We start from the raw sequence: 9,219 nt of genomic DNA on the forward strand, positions 1-9,219 counted from the left end.
GAGGGAACGGAAGAAACTGGTACACAAGAAGCCAATCAATGAGTTAGCGGTAAGAGGGAAACTAGAGGAATTCCGGATCAAGCTACAGAACAGGTATTCGGCTTTAACTCAGGAAGAGGACCTTAGTGTTGAAGCAATGAACGACTATCTCATGGGAACCATTAAGGAGTGCGCAATAGAAGTCGGTGGTAACTCCGTTAGACAGGAAACCAGTAAGCTATCGCAGGAGGCGAAAGATCTGATCAAGAAACGCCAATGTATGAAAGCCTCTAACCCTACAGCTAGAATAGAACTGGCAGAACTTTCTAAGTTAATCAACAAGCGTAAGACAGCGGACATCAGGAACTATAATATGGATAGAATTGAACAGGCTCTCAGGAACGGAGGAAGCCTAAAAACAGTGAAGAAGAAACTAGGAATAGGCAAGAATCAGATGTGTGCGTTAAGAGACAAAGCCGGCAATATCGTTACTAATATGGATGAGATAGTTCAAGTGGCTGAGGAGTTCTATAGAGATTTATATAGTACCAGTGGCACCCACGACGATAGTGGAAGAGAGAATAGCCTAGAGGAATTCGAAATCCCACAGGTAACGCCAGAAGAAGTAAAGAAAGCCTTAGGAGCTATGCAAAGGGGGAAGGCAGCTGGGGAGGATCAGGTAACAGCAGATTTGTTGAAGGATGGTGGTCAGATTGTTCTAGAGAAACTGGCCACCCTGTATACGCAATGCCTCATAACCTCGAGCGTACCGGAATCTTGGAAGAACGCTAACATAATCCTAATCCATAAGAAAGGGGACGCCAAAGACTTGAAAAATTATAGACCGATCAGCTTACTGTCCGTTGCCTACAAAGTATTTACTAAGGTAATCGCAAATAGAATCAGGAACACCTTAGACTTCTGTCAACCAAAGGACCAGGCAGGATTCCGTAAAGGCTACTCAACAATAGACCATATTCACACTATCAATCAAGTGATGGAGAAATGTGCAGAATATAACCAACCGTTATATATAGCTTTCATTGATTACGAGAAAGCGTTTGATTCAGTCGAAACCTCAGCAGTCATGGAGGCATTACGGAATCAGGGTGTAGATGAGCCATATGTAAAGATACTGGAAGATATCTATAGCGGCTCCACAGCCACCGTAGTCCTCCACAAAGAAAGCAACAAAATCCCTATAAAGAAAGGCGTCAGACAGGGAGATACGATATCTCCAATGCTATTCACAGCATGTTTACAGGAGGTATTCAGAGGCCTGGAGTGGGAAGAATTGGGGATAAAAGTTGATGGAGAATACCTTAGCAACTTGCGATTCGCTGATGATATTGCCTTGCTTAGTAACTCAGGAGACCAATTGCAATGCATGCTCACTGACCTGGAGAGGCAAAGCAGAAGGGTGGGTCTGAAAATTAATCTGCAGAAAACTAAAGTAATGTTTAACAGGCTCGGAAGAGAACAGCAGTTTACGATAGGTAGCGAAGCACTGGAAGGGGTAAGGGACTACATCTACTTAGGGCAGGTAGTGACCACGGATCCGGATCATGAGACTGAAATAACCAGAAGAATAAGAATGGGCTGGGGTGCGTTTGGCAGGCATTCTCAAATCATGAACAGCAGGATGCCACTATCCCTCAAAAGGAAAGTGTATAACAGCTGTGTGTTACCAGTACTCACATATGGGGCAGAAACCTGGAGACTTACGAAAAGGGTTCTGCTGAAATTGAGGACGACGCAACGAGCTATGGAAAGAAGAATGATGGGTGTGACATTAAGGGATAAGAAAAGAGCAGATTGGGTGAGGCAACAAACGCGGGTAAACGACATCTTAGTTGAAATCAAGAAAAAGAAATGGGCATGGGCCGGACATGTAATGAGGAGGGAAGATAACCGATGGTCACTAAGGGTTACGGACTGGATTCCAAGGGAAGGGATGCGTAGCAGGGGGCGGCAGAAAGTTAGGTGGGCGGATGACATTAAGACGTTTGCAGGGACAACATGGCCACAATTAGTACATGACCGGGGTAGTTGGAGAAGTATGGGAGAGGCCTTTGCCCTGCAGTGGGCGTAACTAGGCTGATGATGATGATGATGATACATACTGGCAGTGAGGACATGTAGTCTACGCAATTATACAAATTCAGAAAGCGATGAAGCTACTAACACCATCAAAAGAGCATCTCAAACATTAGCTCGTTGCGTTCGACTGTGCTCAAAACCAATATAAACAGAGCAAAGTAAGCAAATTCAAATAAAGTTAGTTACGAATAAGCATAACGAACAGATGTCAATCACGGTGGTTGAGGAGAGGCACATTACATCTTGTTTTAAGCTGTTATGGCTTCTTTTCTGAGAGCGTGGTCAAACACCAAATATCGGAGTCGTAAATACGTTGGACGTCGATTAAGTCTGACTATTCGATCGGGCAGGTAGGGGCCCCTAAGTTCATTTCCACGAAGCACGAGCGCAGAAGGGGCTAATAAGCTCCGAGGCCGGCAGCTATCAAAGAACCAGGCGCTTTTCGGGGTAATTAAGCTCGAAAACTGTGCACTTCAGAAGCAAAATCGACGATTTTGGGAACAGGGATGCGAAGGAAACGAAAAATTACCCGGTGTCTGTGATTACAAAATGAGTTTTCTCCGTGCGCTAAAACGCTCGCAAATGATAAGTGCCCTCAAATTAACTCTTGGTAGCGCTAACGACAGCAAGTCGCGATGCTTTTTCTCGGCTTAGAACGGGTCTTTCGGGCTCATGGCGGATCGGCTACGGTATCGGCTCGCTCGCAGCGATGCCTAACGACGCCTCGTACCCTTTACGACCTTAGAAAATAACGCTTCCTTAAAAAAGAAAAAGAAGGTGAAAGATAACAGGAAAGGAAAACCGTAGAACGCGGGTGCAAACGGCCACCGTTTTCCTTATATTCGTTCGCTGAGCTTGCCCGATAGACTGAAAGGAAGAACCGGGAACCGTTATTTGCTACGATGCGTATTCCAACACTTTCTCGTCGTGCTCTAAAATACGTCTGCTAGCGGAACAAAGGCAAAACAGATTTCTTTTGTTAGTGTGTCTTAAGCCTGCATTTGTTGCAAGAATAGTTTATTTGATGCAATGAGCATATAGAAATGCAACGAAATGTACTAAAAACGCTTTATGTTATCCTCATTTGTTATTCATTCAATAAAATAAGAATATCCAAGGACTGTGCCTTCGTCGTCTAGTGTTCAAGAGAAGCGATATAGAGAAATAACAGGGACACAATGACACGACGTCAGTTAACACATAATTACTTGCACTATCACAACAGAACGGGTAAGAAATCTAGGCTAAGAATACATGGGGTACGTGGAGAAGTAGTTCACAGCGATTTTATTGTTGATGACGAGCTCTTTAGGCATAGACAAAAAGAACACAAAAAACTGACTAAGACATGAGAGACTCGTGTACTATGTTCACAGGACATGTGCTTTAGTGTTGCTTTAAGGCGAAGAAATATAATTTTGGGCACCTTGAGTGGCACAAGTAAATCCGACAATTTAAATGGTAACACATTCGAGCAACTTAAGGTGGAGAGTAGTAGCTAGCACTATCCTTTGTTTCAACATATTCTTATATACTAATGTATATAATAAAAAAGAATATTACTTTAGCAGCACCCTTATAGCCGGCGTCCCATCAAGCACGGTTACCAGCCTTCATAGTTTTCATAAATTCATTAACGCGGAGAGATTCAAATAGAAGGTACCTCGGTTACTCCATTTGTACATCTTTTACAGAGATTAATAATTATTACTGATAAAGTTAGCACATAAAAATGACAACCTTTAGCAAAGCCTCAAGTCAGAGCTGACACGACAAGAGCTTATTCTGAGTCGCACACAGCGGGACTGTTGCGCGCTCGAAGCACACAATCTCTCCTCGAGGTTTACAATTTGAAAACGCGTCCGACGATTACAATACTCCCTCATGCAAAATGTGAGTGCAGCTCTAGACGTGCTTTTATTGCGGCATACATTGAGGCAAAGCATTTGAAACCGAAATCACCGCGTCGACGACAAGTGGGCCAGCGCCGTTCAGCGCCTTCGCAGGCGGAGGGGCAGTACGGTAACGAACGCTCGTATGACGAGCGGCATCGAAGCCAACTGTGAACGACGACGAACGCGGGAGCAGTGACACGAGCGCGTTCGCGCGGTTACGCCGAGGGCCACCGAGGCACAACCCAGGAACGCGCGCTTAGAAAAACACCCGTGTTCTTAGATTCAGGTGCACGCTAAAGAACCCCAGGTGGTGCAAATTAGCACCCCACTACAGCGTGCCTCATAATCAAATCGTGGGTTTGGCGCGTAAGATCCGATAATTTTAAAATGCTGCTCAGCTGTGGAAAGCGGTGCATCGCGCCGATTGCGCGCTGCGTCAACGACCGAATGAGAGAGCGCGCGAATATTTTAGAAATAGGATGCGTAGTGCGCAACTGTCTACGCATTGCAGGTCTTGTCCCGAGTGTGAACCGCTGTTTTGTAATGTCAAGATCCTAGGCAGAAACAAGGACAAAACCACGCGTGAACTGTTAAGCCTATCATACCCAAATCACAGGTTCAGCCTGCGTGAGGGCAACTACTGTCACGCTGTATGATTCGGAATTGAGATTGCTAAGCATGTGGAAGTGGCGTCACAATTTGCGTCCGACTGGCGCCATCTGTGCGTTTTTATGTGCTCGCGATATATATATATATATATATATATATATATATATATATATATATATATATATATATATATATGTGTGTGTGTGTGTGTGTGTGTGTGTGTGTGTGTGTGATGCCATTTCTAAGTAAACAGTTCTGAGTGTAGCACTCTTCTTTCTCTTTTTCTCGGTCCTCTCACTATTATCTTTCATTTCATCGAGTTTTTGCACTACTGTAGGATCCTGTTATCTAAACTGGAAGGAGCAGCCGGAATATTCAGCCATGTTCACGCGTTCATGGACTTAACTTCTTGAAAAAGACTGTACATTAAGACTGGCAACTACCTCAAAGAACTCAATATCTACCAAATTCACGCTCTAATGATGATCTGGGGTCAGCACTATACCGGGTTGTTTGGTACGCTGCGATTGTTACATCGCACTTTGTGATGTTTGTTGCGGTCTGCGACACACACAGTAACACTGTATGTGACAGACTGTATGTGTGACAGACTTCGGGACAAAGTCCACATAGAGTTCCTTATATTATTATTTCACTGATTCTTAGCTTTTCCTTTCCCATTTCGTGCCCTTTTTCTCATTTCGCAGTACACGGTAGCCAACCGGGCAGTTGCTCTCGTTAACCTCCGTTACCTTTCACTCTATTTTTATCTCTGTCTCTTTCGTCCATGCGTGAGACAGCATAGTCTGAAGAGAATGGCCTAAACAATGTGGTTTTGGTATGGTCACAAGGAGAAACAATACAAAGAAGTGGAATAAAACACTCTCTGAATACGCTGTAACTACCCTTTGAGTGATCGACGCGGGTTTACGACAAGGACACTTTAATACGTTTTCTATGCATATATTCGTATGTATATTGCGTTATCATAAACAGAATAGACGGGTGTTCGTAGTCGAATACGTTCCCCACAAGTACATGTTTTCCGTCATGGGCCTCGTTACAGCCGCCCACCACAAAGACCGGTTACTGGTGTGGGAAGCACGAACGCATAAAAGGGTCGGCGCTATGCGCCGTCGTTTCTACTTTAATTTCCCTCCAGAGCACGCGAAAAAAACTTGCATTCTCAGTGGGTGTAGGACTAGCGGGTGTGCTCGTTCTCACCATCCGACAGCTACAAAGTCAACAAAAGAAGCGATTTAGCTGCTAGACAAGATAAAAAGAAAGACATAGCGACAGTGCGTCAGGAAAACAACAACAGCGACAGACAGCGGAAAACGAAGGCGCAACGGATAGGAAAGAGTGTGCGACACTAACGCGGAAGCGAAAGGACAAAGGAAGATGAATGGCTGTGCATCAAAGATGGCGGCCTGAGAGCTCCGGTCTCTCTGGTCCTTTCATTTTTTTGCCGCTCTCTGCCTCAAAAAGCTCGGGGTGTCGTCCGTGTTTTCTCTTCCCCAAAGGAATCGAGCAGCAGCATCCTTTCATTGATGCGAACTCGTTTTCACGAGCAGGGGGTGGGTAGGGGGGGATTTTTCCGCCCTTTCCTTTGTGTCCTAATGCTCGCCTTCTCACCCCGTTCCTTCCACTACATCCTCGAAGCCCCCAAAGCCCTCCGTTAAGACTGCCAGCCTGTCCTTTTTTCTGCTAAATCTATTTTTCTTTCTTATTTTCATTTTTATTTAGCGTGCGCGATAGCTTGGAACCCGCGACTGCATCCCTATACGCGGTTCTCGCATGCACCGCCTCATTAAATGCGTGCAGTGATTTCAAAGCAGCAGCCATCTCCTGCCAATCCAGAACACCCGCCATATCCGTGCCGCTCCTGGACGCGGTGTATATGCGCCGGCCCGTATAAGTTGTCGTCTGGTGTCGAGAACGACAAGCAAACGGCGCCACGCAAAGCGACCATGCTGAAATATTGAGACGCCCTTAAGTCAAATTCAGGAAAGAGAAAGCCACGCAACGACGATGCACATGCATGGCTGTGGAACCTGCTGCGCACAGCGCATGCCCATGTCAAAAGTAAGCAATAATAAACGTCGTGCGTTACTGCAGGAGTACGCGACGTAGCGCCAACGCATCACAGATTGCGAAACGCATATAAGAAGCGCACGTTCTCACGAAGGTAATTTTCTTGTGTGTGTGTGTTTATTTTTTCCCTGAAACTTGCAGCAGACTTCAACTGCACGGCGTTTCACGGCACGTGGTCAGGTAAGCGGTTGTAAACCTCTATATGCGGAATCGCCCATAAACTTTCGCGCGTGGTACGAATAGGAAATGGGCTTCGACGAAACGTGCTGCTACATTTTCCTGTGAAAAAACGATCGTCTCAGCACTCTTCGCAGAGGCTTTGAATACTGCATGGTTTTAGAGGAGCACAGTATAGCTTAGATAGCGCGCGCGCATAAAAAGAAAAAAGGAGCGTTTGTTTATGCCTTCGCTCGTCTTCGCGTTGATGATGTGTTTCAGCGGCTGAGCCTCTCGCACGCCTTTGAGCGGCACGCTCCTTTGGTTTCTCTAGATTCCAGCTCCACGGCCTTCGGATCGCGAGTCGCGCCCACTTCCGGTTCAGGGCGGAAGAACAAGCGGATCTTACTTCCGCGCTCTCGGTCACGAAACTCCGGCTCCTTGCATCGCCGTCGATTCTAGAAAAGCAAGCGCTAGCTAGCGCCCTTTTCGGTGGTCAACTGAAAAAGCCCCCTTTTGAAGGTGCACACGCCGTCCTTATCTGAAGGATTATCATATTGTTTACGCTATCACCACCTTTTCACGACGTCTGGCGAATGACGGCGTGTGAAGAACTTCCCACGTATGACCCGATTTTGTCCTCCCTGTTGTTGCTTATAGCTTCTGTGGGTCTCTTTGCAACAGACTACGTTCTCGGTTATGCGCTTTTCACAAAAACGTGCTTAATGAGTGGCATCATAAATATGCATCGTTACCGGAGAGTGGCCCTCTCTTCAGACTACATTTCCCTTTAACGATATGATTAGTGTGGCGCAATTGCTGCTCTTTAATAGCGCCAAACTTTGTCGTAACCAGGGACTCATCACGCATGAGAACCAAGCATTCAAGTAAGCCTGACGCCAAGAACATCGCAAATGAGCTTCTTCAGCGTCATACATGGGCAGTGAAAATGGTTGTACGGACACTAATGATGCGCGTCAAGCAAGAGGAAAATTTTCTTTCAGAATACAAGAGCAGAGCAAAACGTTCTTCGCAACCGTACTAAGAAGAGCAGCTATATTTGGGTTTCATATTACTTTTCTTTTGAGTGTTTTTGTGTTTGCTTAGGGTGTGCTTCAGTGCAAATGGTTTATTTCCTGCAGTTGCAATTCGTGATACGTGTTGTTGTAGATAACTACAACAATAGAGGGGTGCATTTCTAGAAGAAAAATACGCTATTTCGGCATTGCAAACACGACGTGGATTTAGACTTTGCGATATAACACAAAGTGTAAAAATGTAAATATCTCAGTGCACTTCCACTCTGTGAAGAAGGGTGCAACAAGTGGTTTCCCGTGTCGTAATAACGCATGTATTGTAAATGTCAGCAATACTTATCTCCACTAACGGCAGCTGCGACACTTGGAGGATATCGAAGCAAACGTCTTTCGCGGACACTTGCGAAGTGAGGAAGTAATAGAACTCTTTTTCGGCATGTTTATAGGGGGTGGGGGGATAAACTAAACATTGTTTTTGAGCGCTAGACGAGACGAAAGGCACATACAAATATAAACACATAAAAAAAAGCTTTGCGTGTGTGTCCTACTTTTGTATGTCCCATATAGGGCCGAAAACACAGAATGAAAGAAGTTTCATTGAAGGCAAGGTTTACATCTGCCTATGCAAGGTCTGGAAACTTCATTTCTGAGCGACTCTTCATCCAAATCGCCGCTCTCTCAGTCTTGCTTCGCTTCCTTTCGTGGTGCAGAAGTTTACTTGCCTGGATCCGCTAGCGCGTTTCATGTGGACCACTACAACAGCTTAGTGTAGGGCATAGCTATTGTGAGGGAGTGGTCCAACTCTCCCAGGTGTATGCATTCCCACATGACAACACAAAAGCTCAAACACAGGCCCAAATTAACGTAATTTTTACATTACACGAAGGTTACGATACTTACCTTTTGCTGATTTGCTTTGCGAAACGCACGGCATATCCCTAAACTGGCACAAGAAGACACATTAAAAACAAACGAATGTGTTCCTTGGTGTCACTGTGCCATTTTTTTGGTAACCCTTGCTTTGACAGCTGTATACCTCTACCGTCCAAGGAAATTTTCGTGTCGTTATGGTAAGCGAAAAACTCCCCTTACGTGGGTCGATCTCGGAGATAATGCAATGCCGGCCGAACCCCGGCGGAGGGGAAGCAGGCGTTAAGCGCTCCCCATACGAGGGCCAATCCCGAAGATAGTGCCTACCGGCCCGACCCGCGGCGGAGGTGAAGCAGGCGTTAAGCACTCCCCATAGGTGGGCCGATCCCGAAGATAGTATAATGCCGGGCCGACCCGCGGCGGAGGTGAAGCAGGCGTTAAGCAGTCCCGATACGTGGGCCGATACCGAATATAGTACA

Source organism: Dermacentor variabilis, chromosome 8 (assembly GCF_050947875.1).
Source record: "Dermacentor variabilis isolate Ectoservices chromosome 8, ASM5094787v1, whole genome shotgun sequence".
In the NCBI taxonomy this organism is placed as follows: domain Eukaryota; kingdom Metazoa; phylum Arthropoda; class Arachnida; order Ixodida; family Ixodidae; genus Dermacentor; species Dermacentor variabilis.